The sequence below is a fragment of the Lygodium microphyllum genome, chromosome 28 (assembly GCF_053477565.2).
Source record: "Lygodium microphyllum isolate KBCC chromosome 28, Lygodium_microphyllum_v1.1.10, whole genome shotgun sequence".
NCBI lineage: Eukaryota > Viridiplantae > Streptophyta > Polypodiopsida > Schizaeales > Lygodiaceae > Lygodium > Lygodium microphyllum.
Window position 1 is genome coordinate 79255316 of NC_141162.1, and position 12635 is coordinate 79267950.

The 12635-nt window shown below is 45.8% G+C and overlaps 1 protein-coding gene across 4 annotated transcripts in view; it reads right to left on the bottom strand.

Moving 5' to 3' along the window:
- LCBK2 (Diacylglycerol kinase family protein) overlaps window positions 1–12635 on the bottom strand; it is a 216327-nt gene that overhangs the window by 165538 nt on the left and 38154 nt on the right. The gene's annotated exons all lie outside the window — the stretch shown is intronic.

The following is a 12635-nucleotide window of genomic DNA, read 5'->3' on the forward strand; positions in this document are numbered from 1 at the left end:
AAACAAATTCACCGCCCTTGTCGGATCGCAAGGTCTTCAACTTCCGGCCCGATCGGTTCTCCTCAAAGAGGAGCCAATCCTTGAAGTGTGAGAAAGCTTCTGACTTTAATGCCAAAAAGTAGGCCCATGTCATCCTGCTGTAGTCATCCACAATCAGCATGAAGTACGAGCTCCCACGTAAGGACTCATTCCTCATAGGGCCACATAGATCCGTAGATACAAGCTCCATCGGTGAAGTAGACCGCCGCGAAGCTGTGTGGGGAATGGCATCCCTATGCTGCTTCCCCCGAATGCAGGAGACACATGGCTGCTGGCTCACCACTATATCCGGCAACCCTCGAACAAGCTGTCCACGTGACGCCCTTCGAAGATAATCATAGTTCAGGTGACCAAACCGAGCATGCCATAACTCTAACTCTGACTGAGAGGTAAGAAGAAGCGTAGAGAGGGTGGTGGAAGACTTCAATTTATAAATGCCGTTCTCCTCATATCCAGATGATAGAACCTTCCTCGATCCACGATCAAGGACTCGCACCGTAGAACTGTCAAACTCCACCAAAAGGCCAAGGGAGCAAATCTTATGAACTGACAGGAGATGGTACCCTAAGCCTGGTACATGCAAAACCTCTGAGGTATGGGTACCACCTCGTCCATATGGAATAAGCTGCATCTTACCCCGACCTGCAATAGATACTGAAGAGCTGTCTCCAATGAGAATCTACCCACGCGAAGGTCGCAACTGGGCAACACCATCTGATGAAGGAGTCATGTGCCGGGAGGCACCACTATCAACGATCCACTCTCGAGCCTGGGGAGCCGTCATCGCAGCATCAGAAGCATTCGGTGAAGCGTCCTCAATGACAACTAGATGAAGAAATGCAGCTGATGAGGGTGCAGCCACCGCTCCAGAATCCTTGGTGTCCTTGTCTTTGTCAGGGCAATCCTTCTTCCAATGGCCAGTCTTTCCACAAATATGGCATGTGGAGTCTTTGTCCTTGTCCTTCGCCTTGTCCTTCTTGGACTTGTTATCCCCCTTCTTCTTCTTTTGGTCCTTCCCCTTCTTCTGAGAGCCTTGACCTGTCAGCACCTCCGACTTGGAAGCATTCTGTCCCTTTAACTATTCCTCTTGGTCCAAGACCATAGGAACCAACTCTTCCCACCGAAGAGTAGACTCTCGCCCCGAAGCAATAAGGGCAGAGTAGAATGTACCGAATCGTGGCGGCAACTGGGACAATAGTGTGATCGCCATGTTTTCGGAGGAAATCGGCTTCCCTGCATTCTAAACCTGCATCTGAAGCTGCCTTAGCTTGTTAATGTGCTCCCGCAGCGAAGAAGACTTGTTTACGGACAAGGTCCGCATCTGCACCTCCAAAGAAACCCGCTTCATAAGGGTCATCCGATTGTACATCTGATCAAGCTCCAGCCATATCTCCCGAGCCACCGTCAAGTGCTCGATGTGAGCAATCACGGCTGTAGTACATGATAGAAAGAGAAAGGAATGAATCCTGGCATTCAGTTTGTCCCAATGAGACTGAGCCTTGGCCAACTCCGCACGAGCATCAGAAGAGAGTTTGGACTCATCTCTTACCGAGAGCCAATCGATCTCCTCCTGTACCAGCTCCGCCAAATCATAGGACTCAAGGATGGCCAACATCATGACGCGCCAAATGCGGTAGTTGTCGCCGTCGAGCTTCTGATCTGCAGGAAGAGCCGGTAAGACAGGCACCTTCCGGTCCATAATCGACTGAAACTCCAAGTCAATCTCTGTAGACATCTTCACCTGTAATGCCTTCACAAACGCAAAAGCAGCCCCCTCTGACTGTGAAAACTCAGCCTGCTAAGACTCTTCCGCGTCCTGAAACTTCTTCACCCGCCGGAGGCAATGAAAAAGCAAAACCTGCACTTGTAGGCTGAAAACTCAAACTTCCTCCGCGTCAAACAGCAGTAAACAGCAGCAAATCCACCACCTGGACTCCTTTCCTGCGCGCCCACACTCGCTTCAGCCTTGTTCCAAGGCGCAGCCCTCCTGTCTGCCCTTAAACGCAAAAAAACGAAAATTTGTGTCGCGATGGAAACTCCTCTTCAGGTTGATTCTGCGCTCAGTCAACCCTCTAACACTGCTCTGATACCATGTCAGAGTGCAGCGGTGCGGAAGCGTAGGACTGAGAGAGAGAGAACACAGAGAGAGAAGAGAGAGAAAGAGACAGTGGAAGATGAAGATCTGCTGTATAAAGTGTGCTGAATACAAAGATATGCAGATATATACACGGGCGCAGTGCGCTGGACTGCGTGTCTCCACCTCGACGATGCAACCTGCTGTTCACCTCGAAGTCCGCTGCAGTCTGCACTGTCTCCTGTCTGAAATCTGCGAACAGAGACGGAATCTGCGCGTGTCACCGGTCTGCAATCTGCGAGCAGAGAAGTGTAGGAGACTGTGGAAATCTTCGGCTATTTATAGCCAGAAAAACAGGGCGCAAACAGGACAGGTGGGCTGCATTAAATGCAGCCGACTGGGCTGCAGGCAGTCCGACTGCACAGTCCGACTGTGCAGCTGACTGCCTGCCTGCCTGCCTGGCTATGATCTCTAACAGTGTCTCGACAAGTTCTTTGTATAGGACACTAGGAGAATGGAGTCTACAAGCTGCAATCTTCTTCTAGCTTTTATTCTCTCCTTTCTTCACAAACTCATACTGAGCTTTAGCATGCTCGGTTTGGCCATCTCAACTACGGGTACCTTTAGAAGGTAGCTCGTAGTCAGCTAGTGGCTTCATGACGGGCTAAGGAGCCCTTGGAGCTTGTTTCAACAGACTCATGTGGACCTATGCGAACCGAATCCCTTAATGGGAGTTTGTATTTTATTCTAATTATTGATGATTTTAGCAAGATGACATGGACGTACTTCTTGTAGCCGAAGTCCAAAGCATACTCCCATTTTAAGAATTGGTTGATCTTCAAAGATAACAGGTGTGGCAAGAAAATCAAGTCCCTGCATTTCAACAAGCGACAAGGACAGGGAGTTTGTCTCCCAAGAGCTAACCCGTTTTTGTGTAGACCATAGCATTCACCAAGAGTTTTTCAACACAAATACCCCTCAAGAGAATGGCATATTAGAGTGAAAGAATCGCAATGTGATTAAGGTGGCATGGGCTATGATGGAGCATCAATAGACACCTCAATGTCTATGGACCAAAGTAGTGGCCACCACTATCCACATCCTTAATTGATCCCCTACATCGGGAGGTTGGTATGACCCCTTCTAAGGCTTAATTTGATCAAAAGCCGGATGTCTCTCATTTTTGAGTGTTCGAGTGTCATGCATATGTTATGTTTACATCCCGAAGAAGAGGAACAAGTTTGAGCCAACTTCCAAGAAACAAGTGTTCCTGGGATATAGCTCATAGTCCCAAGGATACAAGCTTTATGATCTCACTTTCGTGGAGGTCTACACGAGTCAAGATGTTCAATTCATGGAGTTTCTAGCTACAAAGAGGGATGTTAAGCATCCCATGTTGAGAAACCCTTCACCCGCAGATTGCGTTTTTTGCATTTCTGTGTTTTACGTTTAGGGTTTACAACCCCAAAAAGGGGCGCCATCCTAGACTAACTGTGCCTATTTATAGGCCACTCTCTCATTCATTCCTCACAACTGATTCATTCAGTCCGTCACCTCTTCTCTCCAACCTCTCCACTGCCCTCACACCCCTTCAGGAGGACATTGTGATTCATGGTCCGTGGCTGTCTTCATCATCTTCCTTGTGCTATGGTACGCTTGTTCCCTTGTATCACATTCACTCCATGATTCAAATCTTCATCATTCCATCCATCAAAGTGTTTCCTCTCTTCTCTTCTCTTATCCATGTTTGCCGAGTTCCTCCCCGCAAACCATATTGTCTCACTACAACGTCATCTTTTAACATGGTACCAGAGTTGGATCTACTCAAACAGCGGCAAAGATTCTCCACTCCAATGATTTCAGCATATCGACTGCTACTGCTACTATTTTTTTATGCGTTTTTAGTCTTTCTCTCTCTTGCAACCTACGTTTTTAGTCTTTCTCTCTCCTCACCTACGTTTTTAGTCTTTCTCTTTCCTCACTTGCTTTTTTCTACTGATTGCAACCTCTTACTGCTAGTCGCATCCTCCTCCCACTGGCAGCTCACTTCCAACCCTTCCACTGCCCTCCCACCCCTTGAGACAGACATTACGGTTCGTGTTTTACACTGCCCTCACACCCCTTGAGGCGGACATTGTGGTTCATGGTTCATGGTGGCTGACCTCTTCCTTCTTCAATAAGGCACACTGGTATCCATGGCTTCTTTACCAACAGATGACCAAACTACTGGGTACTCCTACTATGGCATCACCGAACACACCACCGATGCTTGCTGACTTCAACCCTTGCTCCCCACCCCCTCGGAGTATATGCCTCTTCCACCAGGCACTCCTTGTGCCACCTCTCCCTTCTAGGCCACAGAGAACGTTCTGCATCGGCTATTAGAGTACTATGCTCAAGCCAATAAGATGCATCCAATGCGCACTAAGTCCTTTCGAGCACATGGAGGATCCATTGGCGCTACGACCTCCTGGAGATCGTCACAATGCCAGCGACAGTCTTCTCCCACTTATTTTCAAGTACAGTGGCTTCCACAACCTACGAATCTGCACTCCGCTCCATCAAGAGACAATGATTGTTTGATACCGTCTCCTCATCAGCCCACTCCTCAAGAGACAATGGCTGCTCCACTCCTTCCTCTTCTTCAACTACCCAATCTGCTCCACTGAGAGACAGCAATTGTTGCCTACCTCTTGCTCATTCTGAGCCCCACCCTTGGCTCATCCTGAGCCTCCTTCTTTCCCACCCTCTTCCACTTAGGTTCAAGAGGCTACTTCTAGGCGCTTTTCAGCTTCTTCTTCCGAGCCCCAAATACCTTCTTCAGCACGACCGTCAGCACTTCCTTTGTCATCAAATGCTTCGCAGTCCGTAAGCCATGAGTGGTCGGATTCCCTTTCTCTCTCAGATTGGGATTCAGAGGGGGATATTCTTACTTTGCCCTCAGAGGGGGCTTCTAGTTCTTCTTCGACTTCAGAGGAAGCTCCTACTTCTACTCCTTCAGATTCAAAGATGAACCCTCTGTGCCATGAAGTTTTTCACACTCCACCATCTTTCACTTTCGAGGAGTGGCTCTCCTTTGAGCAGTAATTTCCTCTACTCATACCCAGGATCTAGAGGATCTACCTAGATCAGGGCCCTTGGGTCTTCAACAACGACTTGGTGGCTAGGCCTTTGTATTCCTTCCAACATGCAATCACGAAGCTAGTGGCTTCTCTCCCGAGGTTGAGTTTCGACTTCTACAGCTCATCCAATCTCCTGACTATCTTCAAAGGTCTCTTTTTAGGTGGTATTCTTAGTTTACAAAATGGATCTTCTTCATCCATTGGTCAACATGGAGCCACCTCCCGGAATTGAGTACGGGCATATCCTTATGGTTCTTGACACCACACAAAATCCGGCATTCCTCCTATGCATTGCATGTCTTCATCATCTTTGTACTAGGGCACTTGGGCAAGTAAACAATTTCCCCACGAGGGACACTATCCAAGTGGCACTTGCTGCATGAGCATTCTTCAACATGTAGCATTGTATCTTCACCTCACTCTTCTCTTGTTCCCTTTTTTGGGCTTGAGAGGGGGTGTTGATAAACCCTTCATCCTTCATCCGCAGTTTGCATTTTTTACGTTTCTGTGTTTTGCGTTAAGGGTTTGAGTTTAGGGTTTGCAGCCCCAAAAAGGGGCGCTATCCTAGATTGACTGTGCCTATTTATAGGCCACTCTCTCATTCATTCCTCACGGATGGTTCATTCAGTCCATCACCTCTTCTCTCCAACCTCTCCACTGCCCTCACACCCCTTCAGGAGGACATTGTGGTTCGTGGTCCGTGGCTGTCTTCATCATCTTCCTTGTGCTGCAGCACCCTTGTTCCCTTGTATCACATTCACTCCATGATTCAAATCTTCATCATTCCATTCATCAAAGTTTCTTCTCTCTTCTCTTTTCTTATGCATGTTTGCCGAGTTCACTCCGTATTCCTCCCTGCAAACCCTACTGTCTCGCTTGTATGTCATCTTTTGACATCCCATTCCTGGAGATCCATGTGACACTTGAGCACCTACTCCAATGCCTTTGGAGCCTCTACCCCTTAAGGCTCCATCCTCAATGGAGGAGGAGATTGCTTCACCACCAAATCCACCCATTGAGTCGACCCCAGTGGATCTTCCAAAGACTTCGACAAAGACAACGGCCAGTAAAGTATCGGCCATCTCCTCATTTGGCTCGGGATACACTCCGTGATTCAAGGATTGAGGGAGTCCCAAAGGAGTAGCAACACATTCCACCAAGCTTGTTTGTACTAACTATTGTTTAATGGCTCATGCCATGCAGGATACAGAGCCCACTTCCATGAAGGAAACTTTGCAATCACAACATTGGAAGAAGACTATGGAGAAGCAACTGGATGCTATTGAGTGGAATGGCACTTCGGATCTTGTGCCTCGGTGTGTTCAAAGGATGGTGATTGTAGTCAAATGGATCTTTAAGATTAAATATCATAATGATGGCACTCTATATAAGCACAAGGCGCAGCTCATTGCAAAGGGCTTCGCATAATGGCAAGGGTTGGATTTCCATGATATCTTCGCACCTACACCTCGGATGGCTGCCATTAGGGCCGTTCTTGTCTTAGCCAATCACAAGAGATGGCCGGTTTATCAACTTGATGCGAAGTCTGCCTTCCTTAATGGTGATTTAAAAAGGAGATCTATGTTGAGCACCCTTTTTGCTTTTCCTCATTTGATGTATAGGTGTAAAGGTTGAAGAAGGCCCTTTATGATCTCAAACAAACTCCACATGCTTGGGATGAGAAGATAGACTCGTTCCTCCAAGGAAAGTTAGGATATCAATGTTTCTCTTCCAATCCCCAATTGTATATCCACACCTCATCTAAAGGGCATGTGTTCTTCTTGCTTTATGCAAATGATCTCATCTTGATAAGTGACCATGGCCAAAAGGTCAAGCAGACAAAGGAGGCACTACATAAGATATTTGAGATGATGGATATGGACCTTCTCTATTTCTACTTTTTACGTCATGAGATTTGGCAAACTCCAAGGGGGATTTTCATCTCCCAACAATGGTATGTGTAAGAGATTTTGGCCACATTTGAGATGGAGGGATGTAAGTGTTGAGAAACCCTTCATCCTTCACGTACAGTTTGCGTTTTTGCGTTTCTGCATTTAGGATTTGCAGCCCCAAAAAGGGGCACCATCCTAAACTAATTGTGCCTATTTATAGGCCACTCTCTCATTCATTCCTTACGACAAATTCATTTAGTCTATCATCTCTTCCCAGCCTCTCTACTACCCTCACACCCCTTCAAGAGGACATTGCAGTTCGTGGTTCGTGATTGTCTTCATCATCTTCCTTGTGCTACGACACCCTTGTTCCCTTGTATCACATTCACTCCTTGATTCAAAACTTCATCATTACATTCATCAAAGTTTCTTCTCTCTTCTCTTCTCTTCTCCATGGTTGCCGAGTTCACTCCATGTTCCTCCCCGCAAACCCTATTGTCTCGCTGGTACATCGTCTTTTGACATGGTATCAGACCCGAATCTGCTCAAACAACGGCAAAGATCCTCCACTCTAGTGACGGCAAAGATCGGTGGCGGATTCGGCATCCACTTCTCTTCTTCTTCCACTGCATCAAAATCTCGTTTTTGCAGGTTTCAGGTGTTTTAAGCTTGCTGCCCACACCCCTTTCGCAGAAAACATCATAGTCTCAACTGTCCCTTGCTGTCATCTACAGTCTGGCGCTTGTTTCCAGCCTTCCACCCACAGTTTGCAACTGTTTACAGCAAAGCAACTATTGCTGATCACTCTCCATTCAGAAAACAATCTCGTTTTTGCATATTTCAAGTATTTCAACTTGCTGCCCACACCCCAGACCCGGAGGACATCGCAGTCCAAGCTAGCCATTGCTGTCTACAACAGTTTGCCGCCTGTTTCCAGCCTACCACACACTACTCGAAGCTGATTTCAGCATACTAACTGTTGCTGCTGGTTTTTCCTGCGTTTTTAGTCTTTCTCTCTCCTACAGCCTGCGTTTTTAGTCTTTCTCTCTCCTCACCTGCGTTTTTCTACTGATTGCAACCTCTTACTGCTGGTAGCATCCTCCTCCCACTACCAGTTCACTTTCAGCCCTTCCACTACCCTCCCACACCTTGAGGCGGACATTGCGGTTCGTGCTTTGCATTGCCCTCACACCCCTTGAGGTAGACATTGCAGTCCATGGTTCGTGGCTGACCTCTTCCACCTCTTCCTTCTTCAGCAAGGCACACTGGTATCCATGGTTTCTTTACCAACAAACGACCAGTCTACTGGGTGTTCCTGTTGCGGCACGAACGATCATCCCACCAAAGACTGTCGACATCGACCTTTGCTCCCCACCCCTCCGAAGTATATGCGTCTTCCACCAAGCACTCCTTGTGCCACCTCTCCTTTCTAGGCCACAAAGTTCATTCTGCATCGGCTATCAGAGTATTATGCTCAAGGCAATAAGCTGCACCTGACGCGTACTAAGCCCTTTCAAGCACATGGAGGCTCTAAGACCTTACGAGGTGATAAGCCCTCTTGGAGACCACCCCACTACGAGGAGGTTTTCCCTACCCACTTCCGGGTACAGTGGCTTCCACGGCCCATATCTCCTCCACAGTCCACTCTCCTGAGAACCCACAACTATTTCCCACCCTTGGCTTATCCTAAGCCTCCTTCTTCTCCACCCTCTTCCACTCACGCTCAAGAAGCCACTTCTGGGTGCTTTTCGACTTCTTCTTCTAAGCCCTAGATACCTTCTTCGGCACGACCGGTAGCACTTTCTTCGTCATCAGATGCTTTGCAGTCGATGAGCCATGAGTGGTTGGATTCCCTTTCTCTCTTAGACTGGGATTTAAAGGGGGGATTTTCTTACTTCGCCCTCAGAGGGGGCTTCCAATTCTTCTTCGGCTTCAGAGGGGGCTCCTACTTCTACTCCTTCCAATTCAAAGAGGGACCCTATGTGCCATGAAGTTCTTCACATACCACCATCTTTCACTTTTGAGGAGTGGCTCTCCTTTGAGGAGTCATTTCCTCTACTCATACCCAGGATCTAGAGGACCTACTTAGTTCGAGACCCTTGGATCTTCTGCAACGACTTAGTAACGAGGCCTTCATATTCCTTCCAACATGGAGTCACGGAGCTAGTGGCTTCTCTCTGGAGGTTGAGTTTTGGGTTCTACACCTCATCCTATCTCCTAAAATCTTCAAAGGTCTCTTTTCAAGTGGTATTCTCAAATTACACGGTGGATCTTCTTCTTCCCTTGGTCAACATGGAGCCAACTCTTGAGATCAAGTACAAGCATATCCTTATGGTTCTTAGCACCACACAAAGTCTGACATTCCTCCTATGCATTACATACTTTCATCATCTTTGTACTAGGACACTTGGGCAAGTGAACAATTTTTCCATGAGGGACACTGTCCAAGTGGCACCAATTGCATGAGCATTCTCCCGCATGTAGCATTGTATCTCCACCTCACTCTTCTCTTGTTCCCCTTTTTGGGCCTGAGAGGGGATGTTGAGAAACCCTTCACCCGCAGTTAGCATTTTTGTGTTTCTACATTTTGCATTTAGGGTTTGCAGCCCCAAAAAGGGGCACCATCCTAGATTGACTATGCCTATTTATAGGCCACACTCTCATTCATTCCTTACGACTGATTCATTCAGTCTATCACCTCTTCTCTCCAGTCTCTCCACTACCCTCACACCCCTTCAAGAGGACATTGCGGTTCGTAGTTCGTGGTTGTCTTCATCATCTTCCTTGTGCTACGACACCCTTGTTCCCTTGTATCACATTCACTCCATGATTTAAAACTTCATCATTACATTCATCAGAGTTTCTTCTCTTCTCTTCTCTTTCCCATGGTTGCCGAGTTCACTCCTTGTCCCTCCCCGCAAACCCTACTATCTCGCTGGTACGTCATCTTTTGACAATAAGGTCATTTCTACTCCTATGGATCCGAACTAGAAGGCTATGGCCCATGCAAATCCCTCGGTGGCAAATGCTTTCTACTACAAGTAATTGATTGAGTCCTTGATATGGCTTCTTAATACTCGAGTTAATTTGTGCTTTCCTGTAGGTTTACTGGCCGGTTTCATGAATGACACCAAGGTGGTTCATTGGAAGATTGCTATCAGGATTTTGTGATCCCTCAAGGGGACCCCCGATATTGGCATTTATTATCCAGCAAGTACCCGAGATTTGGCTTTGGTTCTCACAAGCTGAATGGATTTAGATTGGGCCAGAGATATTGATCCCAACGAAGGTCAACGACACAATATTGCTTTACTTTGGGTGTAGATGTTATCTCGTGGAGTAGCAAAAAGCAGCCCATAGTTGCCCTTTCTTTCCCAAAAGCAAAGTATAGAGCAGCATCTTCTACCACATGTGAGTCAATGTGACTACAGAGGTTACTAGGAGAGCTTGGCTACCCTCACATAGGTCCTACAACCCCTCATTGCGACAATGAGAGTTGCATTACTTTGGCACGGAACCCTATGTTTCATGTTAGATCACAACACATTGAGATATAGAATCATTTCATTCAAGAGAAGATCTTGGATGAGACTATTGATATGGTTTACTGCAAGTCAAAGAATAACGTAACAAAATCATTTCATTCAAGTAAAGATCTTGGATGAGACTATTGATATGGTTTACTGCAAGACAAAGAATAACTTGACATATTTGTTTAATGAAGGCACTTCCTCAAGATCTTCAACAACACTCCAAATCCCTCAGCCTTCTGCTCCGTCCAAGATTTAAGAGGGGGTGTTAGATATTAGTCATCCCTTGGACTAGCATTCTCAAGCTACAATTGATGCAGCCAGTTCTCTCAAGTGGAGTTACACATTTTTCATGTCAATTTTGGACACTATCAACATTCACCAGATAGAGTCACCATTTCTCGAAAAGGTTAGACATTAGACAAGCAAGCGATTATGCCATGTGGTAGCTGGAGGGTGATCACTAATTATTTTATTATTTTTGGTAGCACTCGGTAACATTTATGAACTGGTTGCCCAACTTTTTGACCACCCTAATTTCTTTATGGCATTAAGTCGTGCTACTTATTGCCTGCCTGCCTTCATCACTTGTGTCTGCAAGCGGTGAAGAGAGAGATCGATTTGAAGAGATGTTTCAATAGCCCGTTTGTATATCAGCCTTCTTCATTTCAGCATATGTTGACTGCAGATTTTTGCACTCTTCTGTCTCTCTTCTCTCTCCCTCTTCTCTCATGTTCATTGTCTTCCAGTCTTGTCTATACGCTTCTGCATTCACTGCACTCTGACAAATTCTTCCTCTTTTCCTACTCTCATTTTATAAAGAAATCAATTCTTTTATTGCATACTTAATATATGCATGTGTATACCTCTGGCATGATCTTATGAGAATGAGAGATACTCTCAAGTGATTATAACTAACAAGCTTAATTCCTTCAAGGGGGGGAGATGGCCCATCTTCGATCCTCACTCTCTTTTATGTTTATATGGGTGTAATTTACCTTTGAATAACTATCATATTCAGCCTCATGTCTTCATTCTTTCCATTTCCTTGAAATGGTGAGTCATGGAAGTAAATCGGCATTTTACCATACTACATTGTACAAGGTACTTACATGAGCAACTAAAATATACAGAATCTTTGATTTTAAGCTGACAAGCTTATCATCCACATGTTCAATTTGTAGGAGACTTGTGAAAGCAAACAACCAAAGAGATTGTGGGCTGTAAACTTTAAACTAGAGTATCATGGACTGCGGGAGCAATATGTGCTAGAATGCAAGTAGGAAATGCTGTTAGATCAGAAAGGGTTAGCTGAGTGCTTTGGAACAATAGAATGGTTGAAAAAGTGAGGGGCTTATATAGAATATAATTATAACATGGTATTAGAGCATTATACAATGAATACAAATATCAACTGTATAAATGGTACTTTTGAATAGTATTGGCTTATTGATGCAACTCGAGTCCTCCCCTATTTGGTAGGGTCACCAAGGATGAGTGTCCCAAGTTATGTTATATGAGCATAGAAGCAATGACAACTTGGCTCTTGCCTGGCTCTCTTGTCTAATAATTGGAGGGGAGGAGTTTCACCAAAAGGTGAGAGATGAATTTTACACACAACATTTTAAACATATTCCGTATAACATTTCTAATTTAAAAACACATTAATTCTACTCGCCCTAGCTCTAGGCATGGTAACCATTTCATTGTTTGTTAGTGCTTGGAGGCAGCAGGACTTCATTTGCAGGCTGTATTATCTGTTTTATTACAGAATTTGAGAGGACTAGCCCTGGACATTGAAGGTGCAACTTGTTTATGAGTCAGGGGAGCAGCCAGATCAGTGTAGTATGCATTGGTGATTAGCTGGGAAGCCCCAGAGCACATAACCTGCAGGTTTTGCTGCTGCTTTTCCTTTTTTCTCTTCAAGACTGGTTGACAATGCATGCCTTTCTTTCATATTTGTTCTAAACTGATGTTA